The following is a 15,772-nucleotide window of genomic DNA, read 5'->3' on the forward strand; positions in this document are numbered from 1 at the left end:
CTCAGCCCTTCTTATAGCGTTGTTAGTTGCAGGTGAAGATTGGAGCCGTTCCTTGTTGGAACATTTATTTACTTGTCGGGATATCATTATATTGCTATGTTATCTTAATGCATCTATATACTTGGTAAAGGGTGGAAGGCTCGGCCTCTCGCCTAGTGTTTTGTTCCACTCTTGCCGCCCTAGTTTCCGTCATATCGGTGTTATGTTCCCGGATTGTTGCGTCCCTTACACGGTTGGGCTATAATGGGAACCCCTTGATAGTTCGTCTTGATTAAAGCTTTTCCAGCAATGCCCAACATTGGTTTTACCATTTGCCACCTAGCCTCTTTTCCCTTGGGTTTCCGGAGCCCGAGGGTCATCGTATTTTAGCCCCCCTTGGGCCAGTGCTCCCTCTGAGTGTTGGTCCGAACTGAGCTGCCTGCGGGGCCACCTCGGGGAAACTTGAGGGTTGGTTTTACTCATAGCTAGTCTCATCTGAGTGTGCCCTGAGAAAGAGATATGTGCAGCTCCTATCGGGATTTGTCGGCACATTCGGGCGGTGTTGCTGGACTTGTTTTAACCTGTCGAAATGTCTTGTTGTACCGGGTTACCGAGTCTGATCGGTGTGTCCCGGGTGGAGGTCTATTCCTTCGTTGACCGTGAGAGCTTGTCATGGGCTAAGTTGGGACTCCCCTGCAGGGATTGATCTTTCGAAAGCCGTGCCCGCAGTTATGGGCGGATGGGAATTTGTTAATGTCCGGTTGTAGATTACTTGAATTAAACTTAATTAAAATGAATCAACCGTGTGTGTTACCGTGATGGCCCCTTCTCGGCGGAGTCCGGGAAGTGGACACGGTGTTGGAGTTATGCTTGCGCAGGATGTTCCTTTAGTTTCTCGCTCGTGCTTCGCCTTCTCTTCTCGCTCTCTTTTGCGTATAAGTTAGCCACCACATATGCTAGTCGCTTGCTGCAGCCCCACACATATTTGCCTTATCCATTCCTATGAGCTTAAATAGTTTTGATCGCGTGGGTGTGAGATTGCTGAGTCCCTGTGGCTCACAGATACTACAACTCCAGATGCAGGTCCAGGTGATTCCGCTCCAAGTGACGAGTACGAGCTCAAGTGGGAGTTCGACGAGGACTCTCAGCGTTACTACGTGTCTTTTCCGGATGATCAGTAGTGGTGCCTAGTTGGGGTTATCGATTCAGGACCTTGTCGCATGTTGGGTTCTTTTCTATTTTGGCGCCGTAGTCGAGCCATGAGTGTTTGTTTGATGGATGTTATTTATGTACTCTGATGTGACGTGGCGAGTGTAAGCCAACTATGTTATCTTCCCCTTTTATTATATATTACATGGGATGTTGTAATGATTGCCTGACTTGCGACATTGCTTTCAATGCGGTTATGCCTCTAAGTCGTGCCTCGACACGTGGGAGCTATAGCCGCATCGAGGGCGTTATAATGTCACAGTCGGAGATGTGGGATGATTGTTGGGGTGGACGGTAACCGCATGCGCTTGTATAAGGAGGTGGGTCTGGTCCCCGGCCAGTCGCGCAACGCTCAGGAGTGCTTAGGATGGTTGGCCCATGACCCCTTCGCACTTACAATGTAGACCGACGTGCTGACCTCTCTGTTGAGCATAGGTAGGACTACGACATGTCGATCAGTCGAGGCCGGGCATGACCTGGAAAAGTGTGTCCGGCCAGAGTTAATCGAGCGTGTTGGGCAAGTTGGTGCACCCCTGCAGGGAAGTAATCTATTCAAATAGCCGTGTCCATGGTAATGGACGCTCGGAGTTGTATCTCGAATCTACTACAACTAGAACTGGATACTTGTTGCACTAAACTGATATGATGGCTCCAGGATCACTTTCTCGCGGAGTAGACAAGGAAGGATCTCTGGGCGTTGCTATTATATACTTGTTACTAAATGATATGTTACTCTACTCTCTTATGTTGCTACAAGACTGTCAGGGGATGACCCCTTGTAGGATCGGAAGTAGGTCTAGAGGGGGGTGATTAGACTACTTGACCAAATAAAAATCTAGCCTTTTCCTAGTTTTAAGTCTTGGCAAATTTTAACAACTTAACACAAGTTAAGCAATCAACCTACACATGCAATTCTAAGAGTATAGCAGCAGAATGTAAAATATTGCATATGAAGGTAAAGGGAGGGGTTTGGAAAGGCAAACACAATGTAGATACGGAGATTTTTGGCATGGTTCTGATAGGTGGTGTTATCGTACATCCACGTTCATGGAGACTTCAACCCACGAAGGGTAACGGTTGCGTGAGTCCACGGAGGGCTCCACCTACGAAGGGTCCAAGAAGAAGCAACCTTGTCTATCCCACCATGGCCATCGCCCACGAAGGACTTGCCTCACTTGGGTAGATTTTCACGAAGTAGGTGATCTCCTTGCCCTTACAAACTCCTTGGTTCAACTCCACAAATCTTGACGGAGGCTCCCAAGTGACACCTAACCAATCTAGGAGACACCACTCTCCAAAAGGTAATAGATGGTGTGTTGATGATGAACTCCTTGCTCTTGTGCTTCGAATGATAGTCTCCCCAACACTCAACTCTCTCTCACAGATTTGGCTATGGTGGAAAGATGATTTGAGTGGAAAGCAACTTAGGGAAGGCTAGAGATCAAGATTCTTGTGGTTAGATTGGAATGTCTTGGTCTCAACACATGAGTAGGTGGTTCTCTCTCAGAATATGAATGTTGGAAGTGTAGGCACGTTCTGATGGCTCTCTCACAGATGGAGAGGAGGGTGGAGGGGTATATATATCCTCCACACAAAATCCGACTGTTACACACAAAAGAGCCAACTCGGTTAGACCGAATGTGTGAACTCGGTGAGACCGATTCAGTTCAAAATGTGAACGTTAGGATTTTCGGTGGGACCGACATGATCAATGATGAGGACATGACTACCTCGGATATGACCAAAAATATTGCATATATGCATATTTGTCAGGTGATTTCTAGTGCAAACTATTCAATAATCTATTTATGTTATCCAGAACAAAAATACTTCACACACTTTTGTGTTTTGTCTAATTGCAGGTGTATGGGACATTTGTACAATCCACATATGAAGATAAGGAAGAAAGAGATGTTTATTTGATGTCCAAAAAGTTCTCTCACATCACTTTTGGCCCAAGAGAAGATAGAGTCCAAGTCTCTCACGTTCTGGATTCAGATTCGGACTGCACAGACATACCTGACTCAAAACGCACACAAGTTTTGCATACGGACTCCGAATTGGGTGATTCTTTTTTTGTTGGAAACTAGATTTCGTGCACTTTCCAACCCAATTGGAATCACCTTCAAATTCGTCCGGAGCGTTGAGTTGTGGACGAAACAATCTGATGCTGCAGCAGAATCCGAGTCAAACTACAAGTCCAAAGGTGTTACATCACCTCCACTTGGGCCCATTGGCCTTGTACGACCTAGATTTAGTTTTAGGCTGCCTTGGGACGTCCTCCCACCTCCTTGGCCGCCACCCCTTGATCCTATATAAGTAGATCCATCTAGTAGCTTTTCCTGGGGATTTGTTTAGTTAAAAGTTAGCCATTGCAACTTCGTGTACTTCGTTTGTGTCCAACGACCAGACCAAGACCGCTTCCGGATCCCCACCATTATCAATACTTCATATTTATTTGCAATATTCAGATTGCTTTATCATATTCTAGCTCGTTCTTCGATTGCTTGCAGGAATAGACCTTCGTGGTCAGGCTGACCGTGCTTCCAGCATCGTCAGTAACCTCAGGAGATTGGTTTAGCGATTGCTAAGGCGCAACGTCGTGCACGTTTGTAGTCGGATCATCAAAGTCGTCTCCACCAAATCGATAGTTATCATCTCATCGAAAGATCGGGACCCCGCCTCTATCAAGTGGTATCAGTTTTCAGGTTGCTCGGTGAGAATTTCCAGTTTTTCCTAGATTAGATTTATTTTCTTACCTATTGTCCAAGAAAAAGCCACAAAACAAAAGTTAGATCTATTCATCCTTTGTCCTAGCCAGACTGAGCCTTTGCAATTTTCTTTTCATTGTGTGCATTATTGAATTATCGGTTGCATCGCCGTGTCGAGTTGCTGGTCTTAGTGTCTAGTTCCTTTAGAGTTTCGAGTTCTGTTCACGTTAGTCACGCAGCCGCTGCATCATTATCCCATCCGCTGTCCACCATCCCATCCACCAATTTCCACCACGTGCTACGCACTGTTTATTGTCATAATCATAGTTGAGGTCACTCACATCTTCGCCAGATCGAATCTGCATCTTATCTAGTTTGTCTTGGAAAGAGAGAGAAAAAGAAGATAAAGAAAAAAAAGAGAGAAAAAAGGAAAGAAAAAAAAGAAAAAGAGGGAGAAGAAAAAGAAAAAAAAAGCGTGAGAAAAAAAAGAGAGAAGAAAAAAATTGGATCTATCTAGAATCAATCTCGTACCTGAATTCGGGTTGGAATCTGTTTTGCGCACTGTTCAGTAAAACAGGTGTATCTTCCTCATACGAAGTCCGTTTTGGCTCCGTGAGTACTCAAATTGAAGCTAGCGACGAGCCGCATCTAAATAGTTGCAGAAGCTAGTTCAATATTTGACACCTAAAAATCGGCTTCTAAATAGGTCTTTCTGCCCTCCGAAGTTCATGAACACAGCTTGTTCCAATTTTTCAGGCCAGTTTTAGAATTCTTTGACTCCTCATATCAACTCGGAATTGAGTGATTCTTTTTGCATTGGAAAGCTTGAGTTAATAGCATTCTTTGAAAGAATTTATCAGAAAATTGTCTCAAACTTTTCAAGAGGAAAGTTGGAGAGAGAGTTGTTGTATATCCTGCTTGGCAGTTGTTTTTCATCATTATCTTCACTGCCGTTGTGATCTTCACTTATATCTTGCTGTCAAGAGCTACTTAGTATCCTTCATTGATGCTAGTTGTGCTACGCCGTGACCTCATTAGTGTTCTAGGCTCGCGTCTCTAGTACGGTCTAGCCTAGGACCAGCACAGTACCGTCGTTGAGCGTTTATTCAACACTGCATCTTTGAATTGATTATTGCTAATCTTTTGCTACCATATATAGCCAACCCAGCTCCACATATTTCTACACCGTGTATACGTACACTCCCCTGGCAATCGCTTTACTCAATATTCGGAGTTACTTGACACCGCTGGTTGCCGATCACCGCCTGCTGCATGGTAAGAACTTGTAAGACATTGATATTTGCTTTACTGTGAGCATTTTACCACCACATCCTAGTAGTTATAGGAACATTATTTTTGGGTTTTGTTTCTTGTTCTACTAATCATGACAGGATCCAGAGTCAATTCATGGGCTTTGTCGATCGCGGGAGACGTGCCACCACCTTTGCAAATACCACAACCGTCACGAGAGGTGCACAAACATCCAAATGCACATGATCAGGTTAATGTATCTATACCACCATTTAATGGCCGTTTTAAACCTGCTTTATATATTGAATGGGAGTTCTACATAAAAAATATATTTGCTTCCCATAATTTCAATGAACATAAAAAGGTTAAGGTTGCGGTTGGTTCTTTCACTGGTTATGCTTTGGTTTGGTGGAGTGAATATTGTCGGCTACACCCTGATTATATACCTACTACTTGGGATGATTTGAAACTTGTCATGCGACATACTTTCGTCCCTGCTTATTATACTCGTGACATGATTAAGAAGTTGCAACACTTAAAACAAGGTAGTGAAACTGTAACAAAATATTATGATGATTTACAAACTACCTTGTTGCATTCCTCTTTAGAAGAAAGTGAAGATAATTTTATGGATAGATTTTGGGGAGGATTAAACCGTGATATTCAAGAGATACTAATTCATGAAGAGTGTTATCCTATGGACCATTTGTTTCATCTTGCTTGCAAAGCTGAACAGGAAATAAAACGACGTGTTGGCCACGAGGAGAACAAGCGCACGGTGCACATTCCAAGAGTTGATATGATTGTTCCTTCAACTACTAGGCATACTATGACAACCACATCCGTTGTTGTCAGGACTACATCACCTCCACCATGTGACACATCGCCCCCGAGAGTGGCTACATCATCTGAGTTGATCATAAGAGGTAATGACAAAGGTACTGATCTTCCATCTCTACATGAGAATGATGAATGCCTTGTCAATTTGAATGCACCATCTGATGAGCTACCCACTACTTTGATCACACCACCTATTTTAGAGGACTACGTTGATAATTTGACTTTGCCATGTGATCAAACAACTAAAATACCAACAATTCTGAGTGCACCCATTGAATTAACTATTGATGCAAAAGAACCAATGTTTAATCATTTTGATATGACCTCTAATCTTGGTGATGATTCTGTGTTGAATGACTTATTGCATGTTTGCTTATTTAAGCATGTTGTAGCATGTAAATTTGATGCAAGTAAGGTTTATTCACCAATGTTGGGATGGTTTAATGATGAACATTGTCAATCTTTTGAAATGAATAAGAGCTTCACTTATATGTGCAAACTGAGTTGCAATATTTTCATGCCTTCTACTTCTTGTGCTAATTTTTTGGCTTTAGATTTTATGAACTATGCAAGTTACTCATCTATTCATGTGTCATATATGCAAAAATCAAGGGAAGTAAAAATGGATGACATATACATATACAACATGTACACCTTGTCTCTTTTGTTAGCCACATTTCAGATTAAGCAACGCCGAGGACGGCTTTATTTTCAAGAAGGGGAGGATGATGAGGACATGACTACCTTGGATATGACCAAAAATATTGCATATATGCATATTTGTCAGGTGATTTTTAGTGCAAACTATTCAATAATCTATTTATGTTATCCAGAACAAAAAATACTTCACACACTTTTGTGTTTTGTCTAATTGCAGGTGTATGGGACATTTGTACAATCCACATATGAAGATAAGGAAGAAAGAGATGTTTATTTGCTGTCCAAAAAGTTCTCTCACGTCACTTTTGGCCCAAGAGAAGATAGAGTCCAAGTCTCTCACGTTCTGAATTCAGATTCGGACTGCACAGACATACCTGACTCAAAACGCACACAAGTTTTTCATACGGACTCCGAATTGGGTGATTCTTTTTTTGTTGGAAACTAGATTTCGTGCACTTTCCAACCCAATTGGAATCACCTTCAAATTCGTCCGGAGCGTTGAGTTGTGGACGAAACAATCTGATGCTGCAGCAGAATCCGAGTCAAACTACAAGTCCAAAGGTGTTACATCACCTCCCCTTGGGCCCATTGGCCTTGTACGACCTAGATTTAGTTTTAGGCTGCCTTGGGACGTCCTCCCACCTCCTTGGCCGCCACCCCTTGCTCCTATATAAGTAGATCCATCTAGTAGCTTTTCCTTGGGATTTGTTTAGTTAAAAGTTAGCCATTGCAACTTCGTGTACTTCGTTTGTGTCCAACGACCAGACCAAGACCGCTTACGGATCCCCACCGTTATCAATACCTCATATATATTTGCAATATTCAGATTGCTTTATCATATTCTTGCTCGTTCTTCGATTGCTTGCAGGAATAGACCTTCGTGGTCAGGCTGACCGTGCTTCCGGCATCGTCAGTAACCTCAGGAGATTGGTTTAGCGATTGCTAAGGCGCAACGTCGTGCTCGTTTGTAGTCGGATCGTCAAAGTCGTCTCCACCAAATCGGTAGTATCATCTCATCGAAAGATCGGGACACCTCGCCTCTATTAAGTGGTATCAGTTTTCAGGTTGCTCGGTGAGAATTTCCAGTTTTCCTAGATTAGATTTATTTTCTTACCTATTGTCCAAGAAAAAGCCACAAAAAAGAGTTAGATCTATTCATCCTTGGTCCAAGCCAGTCTGAGCCTTTGCAATTTTCTTTTCATTGCTTGCATAGTTGAATTATCGGTTGCATCGTCGTGTCGAGTTGCTGGTCTTAGTGTCTAGTTCCTTTAGAGTTTCGAGTTCTGTTCGACATAAAAAATATATTTGCTTCCCATAATTTCGATGAACATAAAAAGGTTAAGGTTGCGGTTGGTTCTTTCACTGGTTATGCTTTGGTTTGGTGGAGTGAATATTGTCGGTTACACCCTGATTATATACCTACTACTTGGGATGATTTGAAACTTGCCATGCGACATACTTTCGTCCCTGCTTATTATACTCGTGACATGATTAAGAAGTTGCAACACTTAAAACAAGGTAGTGAAACTGTAACAAAATATTATGATGATTTACAAACTACCTTGTTGCATTCCTCTTTAGAAGAAAGTGAAGATGATTTTATGGATAGATTTTGGGGAGGATTAAACCGTGATATTCAAGAGATACTAATTCATGAAGAGTGTTATCCTATGGACCATTTGTTTCATCTTGCTTGCAAAGCTGAACAGGAAATAAAACGACGTGTTGGCCACGAGGAGAACAAGCGCACGGTGCACATTCCAAGAGTTGATATGATTGTTCCTTCAACTACTAGGCATACTATGACAACCACATCCGTTGTTGTCAGGACTACATCACCTCCACCATGTGACACATCACCCCCGAGAGTGGCTACATCATCTGAGTTGATCATAAGAGGTAATGACAAAGGTACTGATCTTCCATCTCTACATGAGAATGATGAATGCCTTGTCAATTTGAATGCACCATCTGATGAGCAACACACTACTTTGAACACACCACCTATTTTAGAGGACTACGTTGATAATTTGACTTTGCCATGTGATCAAACAACTGAAATACCAACAATTTTGAGTGCACCCATTGAATTAACTATTGATGCAAAAGAACCAATGTTTAATCATTTTGATATGACCTCTAATCTTGGTGATGATTCTGTGTTGAATGACTTATTGCATGTTTGCTTATTTAAGCATGTTGTAGCATGTAAATTTGATGCAAGTAAGGTTTATTCACCAATGTTGGGATGGTTTAATGATGAACATTGTCAATCTTTTGAAATGAATAAGAGCTTCACTTATATGTGCAAACTGAGTTGCAATATTTTCATGCCTTCTACTTCTTGTGCTAATTTTTTGGCTTTAGATTTTATGAACTATGCAAGTTACTCATCTATTCATGTGTCATATATGCAAAAATCAAGGGAAGTTAAAATGGATGACATATACATATACAACATGTACACCTTGTCTCTTTTGTTAACCACATTTCAGATTAAGCAACGCCGAGGACGGCTTTATTTTCAAGAAGGGGAGGATGATGAGGACATGACTACCTTGGATATGACCAAAAATATTGCATATATGCATATTTGTCAGGTGATTTCTAGTGCAAACTATTCAATAATCTATTTATGTTATCCAGAACAAAAATACTTCACACACTTTTGTGTTTTGTCTACTTGCAGGTGTATGGGACATTTGTACAATCCACATATGAAGATAAGGAAGAAAGAGATGTTTATTTGCTGTCCAAAAAGTTCTCTCACGTCACTTTTGGCCCAAGAGAAGATAGAGTCCAAGTCTCTCACGTTCTGGATTCAGATTCGGACTGCACAGACACACCTGACTCAAAACGCACACAAGTTTTTCATACGGACTCCGAATTGGGTGATTCTTTTTTTGTTGGAAACTAGATTTCGTGCACTTTCCAACCCAATTGGAATCACCTTCAAATTCGTCCGGAGCGTTGAGTTGTGGACGAAACAATCTGATGCTGCAGCAGAATCCGAGTCAAACTACAAGTCCAAAGGTGTTACATCACCTCCACTTGGGCCCATTGGCCTTGTACGACCTAGATTTAGTTTTAGGCTGCCTTGGGACGTCCTCCCACCTCCTTGGCCGCCACCCCTTGATCCTATATAAGTAGATCCATCTAGTAGCTTTTCCTGGGGATTTGTTTAGTTAAAAGTTAGCCATTGCAACTTCGTGTACTTCGTTTGTGTCCAACGACCAGACCAAGACCGCTTCCGGATCCCCACCATTATCAATACTTCATATTTATTTGCAATATTCAGATTGCTTTATCATATTCTAGCTCGTTCTTCGATTGCTTGCAGGAATAGACCTTCGTGGTCAGGCTGATCGTGCTTCCAGCATCGTCAGTAACCTCAGGAGATTGGTTTAGCGATTGCTAAGGCGCAACGTCGTGCACGTTTGTAGTCGGATCATCAAAGTCGTCTCCACCAAATCGATAGTTATCATCTCATCGAAAGATCGGGACCCCGCCTCTATCAATCAACATGGTAGGACCGATGAGCTCAGGTTAGGGAAAAACTTGATCTCGGTTTGATCGATTACTTCAACTTGGTGAGATCGATTTTAGTAACAAGCAAACAGAGAGTTAGTCAGGCAAACTCAGTGGGACCAATCGCTCCTTTCGGTGATACCAAAACGTTACGAAAGAGAAACAGAACTCAGTTTGCACTGCGTACTCGATGGGACCGATCGCTCATTTCGGTCAGACCGAAACGTTACGAAGGGAAACAGAGAGTTTGCAGTCCCAACTCGGTGAGACCGAGATCCCTATCGGTGAGACCGAACTGATTAGGGTTTCTGGCTATGGCTATGTCAAGTGAACTCAGTGGCGCCGGAAGAATCAAATCGGTGGGGCCAATTTTGACTTTTAGGTTTGGGACATGTTTGGATTTGAGAAGATGGTTGAGGGCTTTGGAGCATATCACTAAGCATTTTGAGCAAGTAGACCATTAAGAAACACTTCATCCCCTTTTAATAGTATTGGCTTTCCTATGGACCCAATGTTATCTTGGATCACTAAAATAGAAATGAATAGTCTTGAGCTTTTGCCAATATTCGTTTTCAGCATTTTGAGGGGTCCACATCTCTAGTCCATGCCATGCCAATCATTGAACTTTCTGAAATAATCATCTTGAAAGGATATTAGTTCAATGAGCTATATGTTGTTATGAATTACCAAAACCACCCAAGGATTAGTTGCACTTCAATCTTCCCCTTTTTGGTAATTGATGACAACATATAGATCAAAGCCTCGACAAATGATAATAAGAATGAAATACATCATCGCTTTTGAGAAGTATGTGATAAGCAAGAGCTCCCCCTAAATTTGTGCATTATTTATGATTTGCTTTTGAATGCAAATGCACAATCGATTAGGCTCACAGGTTACTCTTCCATGTCACATACATCTTGGTGGAGCGCTCAAAATGACAAAATAAAAATAACATGCACTCATCACCAAGACAAATATGATTGATCATACACAAATGATAAGATAGCATCATTTAAGCATATATAATAGAGCGCAATATGATCAACCACATGATCATAAAAGTATCTCACAGACAAGCACAAATATTGTAGCAAACACAAGCAAATAAGTAGCAAGAGAGACAAATAAGAAGCAAAACACACACACACTCTCTCTCTCGAAGCCTATGATATACACTTTCTCCCCCTTTGGCAACAAGTTACCAACAAGCTCGAAAATGCATAGTGCTATACGACACTCTAAGCACGATCTCCGGGAGCTTCGGAGTGCGAAGATGGCGTGGAGAGAACAACATCTGCAAAGACTTTGGCTGATGTCTGAGGAACTCGAGGGTTTGCCACTGGAGGGGCAACTGAGGCTGTGGCTATAGGAGCTGAAGTTGTGGCCCTAGTGTCTCCGACTGGCACTGCTGTAGACCTTTGTGCTCTATGCACCCCCTGATAAGCATCTATAGTATATCTTCCTCTCCTCTCCTCTGCATTTTCTTGGAGTTGCTCAACTGCAGTCTGCATCTCTATGACCTTCAAGTCTAGATCATAAAATTTGGTCTCAATGATTCTCTCAAGACTCTCTTTGTTTTGAGTCAGGGTGGTTAGCCCTTTCTCAATTCTAATGGTGGATTCAAGCAGATAGCTGAGTTGGTCATGCTTGGTCTTGAGATTTGCAGCTGAGGGATCTGGAATCTTTGAAGCCTTTTCTGCCTTAGCCTTCTCTCTCTTCTCTTGAGCCTCAACAAAAGTAGGATGTGAAGCATCCATAACAACTGTGTTATCCTCAAATTATGGCCTCAAGGGAAGGTGCTCTATGTCTAGCAAATATGTGTTTGTGCCCACCTTGGAGTTAATGAGCATCTGAATCTATGGGGCATATCCACATGATCTCTTCTGATCAGCTGCAGTCCTCTTAACAGTTTCAACTGTCAAGGTCATCACCTTGAACTTCTTTGGCACATCAAACATGTGTAGCAAGTTCATTGGATGCCCTCTGATCATCCTGTCATCTACAGACTTGGGCAACAATGTGTGCCTCGGGATAGTGTTGATGGTTGGCAGTCCTGATAGAAGATAGTAAACTGAGCCAAACTTGTGTGTGTCCAAGGCATCATCTGGTATCTCCTTGTACATGTGTGCCATGGAGTTGTGGCCTTTCCTGGGCTTAGCATACACATCAGTGTCATCATCTACTTCAGTAGGAGCATGGATTAGCTCAGCCCACTCAGCAATGGAAGATTGGTACCTTGCACCCTCTGTCATCCAGACAATCTTGCCATCTGGGTAAAATTGTGCGGTGGAATAGAACTGCATCACCATCTCATCATTCCATTTTGTCAGTTACTGACCCACAAAAGCATCAACTCCATTAATTTTGAAGCTCTCATGAACTCCAGGAAAGTGATCTTCATTGTCATCAATGAATGTCCAGTCGACCCATCTCATATCACTGACTATGGGCTTCTTGTCCAGGAGGACTGTCTCATATAAGTCCTATTGTTCCTTAGTGTGGAACCTGTAATCCACAACAGTGCTTCTCCTTGTTGCATAAGGATCAATTTGCCTCCATAGTCTTAGACCTGCATCTTTCCTCAACTTCATGTTCTCTGCAATGGGATGATTGTCATTATGATCAGGTATCTTGGGCTTGAGTTTTCTGAGCACTTGGGGCTCTTCCTCTTCTTCAACTTCAGGCACTGGGGCCTTATTCTTCTCTTCAGCAGGGATGTTCCTGGTGGATCTCTTGGGTGCAGTCTGCTTTGGAGCTTGAGCAGAAGACTTGGGAGTAGTCTTGGGCTTGGAAGGAGCAACCCCTGACTTAATTGCATCTCTCATCAACTTCTGAGCTTTGGGTGCTGGTGCAGCAGCTTCTTCATCATCATCATCTTCTTCTGGATCTTTCATCATGGAGGATCTGCCAATCACTCTAGCCATGGTCTTCTTGACCCTTTCCTTTCTCTTCTTGCCTCCAGCAGCCTCTTCTTCTCTTGGTTCAAGAGTGAATTCCATGGTTTCTTGAGTTGAAGCTCTAACTTTTGACACAGGCTTCCTCTGAGCAGGAGCCTTCTTCTTCATGCCTGGCTTAATGCTAGCAACAGCAACTTGTTCTTTCTTGATCAACTTCTTTTTGGAAGTGACCTCTTCATCAGCAATGTAGTCCTCATCTTAAGAATCTGAGGTTCTTTTATTCCTCTGCCTAGTTGCAGCCTTAGGTAGATTGCTTGGGGTGCTTCTGCTACCCTCATCATAACTACTATTGGAGGGGCTAGTGCCCTCACTGAGATTCTATTGCTCCTCTGACTTGTTCTAACTATCACTTTGGTCTGACATCTCTGACACTGAAAGTTGACCCTGTGAATAGATAGGTTGAGATAGAGTAGACAAGTATCACAAAGCACAGCCATTTTGCAAAACAAATGAGTCAAAAACTTAGTCTTAGTTTTCTACATAAAGCATTTAGGAGCTACCAATATTATCAACTCGGTGATACCGAAGCAGCTATGGAGTCTAAACATGCAAGATCGGTCAGACCGAGATGTAGTTCGGTGACTTTGAGTTGCTAGCGTTTCACAAAGAAATAAACTCGGTCACACCAATTAGTATGTTTCGGTCAGACCGAAAAACACTTGTGCTATGGCCAGAGCCAAATGGTGAGACCGAAATCCTAATATCAGTCGGTCCGAGATGAGTTCGGCGTAAACCTAAACCTAAATTTTTGAATCAAAGCTAATCTAACGGAGTTTGCAGTAGATAGAGTTGTCTCAATTGTGGCAAGAATATAGGCATTGATCTTTGTACTAAGAATCGGAGTGGGGAAAGCACAAAGGGTTGATTTCATACCCTAGCTTGGTGATGAACTCGCTACGGCGACAACGGCGGCGAAGATCTCCATTGATGGCGGAGGACACCAGCGGCACGAGGTCGCGGGCGACAAGGAGACGATCTGGATACCATGAGTCACAGAGCTGGACAGGAGCGGGCGAAGGGTTTGGAGAAATTTCCAAATTTTCAGCTCGGGTATATATATCCAGACACTATCGGTGTGACCGAGTGGAACTACTCGGTGGCACCGAGATGCAGAATCGCAAGCGGTTGCTGCAACTCGGTGTGACCAAAGGGTTCAAATGGTTGCAGCGAGATTAAAACCTAGATCAACTTAATGAACTCGGTATGACCGAATGGAATGGATTGGTCAGACCGAAATGCACTAAGAGGTTTTGGAAGTTAAGCCCTTTATGGATCGGTGACTCCGAGTGCTCCTCACCTGGAGGGTCCGAATTTGACTTGTTCAAACTTTGTGATGTAGCATGAATAGAGTTTGAGACGAGAAAAATATAGATAGCTAGAGGGAGTTCTTAGGCATTCTTGTCCATCCATTTGGCAAAAAGATAAAGCCAAACAACCAAAGCAACAAACAGATGTCCTCAAATGAGAAAAATGTGTAATCAACTTGCTCACACAATAAGATAGCAAATAAAATATGTGATAAAGCATGCACAAACATTCTAGCATCTATCAAGCAATTGGCGATGACTAGGTCATCTATATATGAGTATATTGACTAAGGAGTCAAATGAGAACATTTGACCATAGGTCATACTCATCATTTAAGCACAAGTGGGGTTACCACTTTTACATAAAGCATTGTTGTGTTCACACCATTTGAGTTGGTTTAGCTCAATTCTTAGAGCAAAGCTCCCCCTAGATGTGATATCCCCCTAAGAGGGATGAACTAACCTTGGGTTTTGTCGATGATGACTTCATGTAGGTGTTGAAGATGTAGATGATCAATGTTGATGTAGATCATTTGGAGCAATCCATTGGAGTGAGTTGCACTTTCAATACCTACATGGGTTAGTCCCACAAGGAACATACAAGGATATCCATAGACATGGAGTGAAATTCACACATGATGTTGTCCATGAAAGCATTAGGTTACCTTGTCCCTTGTCTTACCAACAAGAGGTTTTGTGACTCCTTAAACATGTGCAAGATGTGGAAGTTGATTGCACTCGTCCTTGCCAAATGAAAATGAATGAAGCATGTTGGCGGATTCCCCCTCAAGAACTTTCTAGTTCTTCTTCTTCGGGATCCACATCATCTTGATGGGAATCCTTGGAGTTGTAGTCGTACTTGATGAAGTAGAACTTGATGTAGTCTTGGGAACCCACTTGACCAAGGCCTTAGGAGCTTTTTCAAATGCATCAATCTCCTCTTGAAGATTATCCTTGCCTTTTAGCTTGTGGTCTTGTGGTGGAAGATCATCTTGAGTTTGTGTTACTTTGAAAGAAGTGGGATCATACTTCTCTTATTGAGGAACAAACTTCGTCTTGGGGTATTGATCTTCTTCCCACTCAACTCTATTAGCATTGAACTTGCGTTCAAAACCAACACCTTGATTCTTCCGGTGCCTTCCTTGTTTGCGTACAATTTCCTCAAATTGTTACTCCCGGCAAGGCTCTTGTAAACACCTTTCTCTATAATTCCCTTCAATAAGCTATTTTCTTGCTCAAGTGTAACTTGGCTAAGAGAATCATTAGTGGAATCAAGAGAACTACTAGAAGCAACAATATTGGATTTAACATGATTGTTGTTACTACT

This window comes from Triticum dicoccoides, chromosome 5B, assembly GCF_002162155.2.
Source record: "Triticum dicoccoides isolate Atlit2015 ecotype Zavitan chromosome 5B, WEW_v2.0, whole genome shotgun sequence".
Classification (NCBI taxonomy): domain Eukaryota; kingdom Viridiplantae; phylum Streptophyta; class Magnoliopsida; order Poales; family Poaceae; genus Triticum; species Triticum dicoccoides.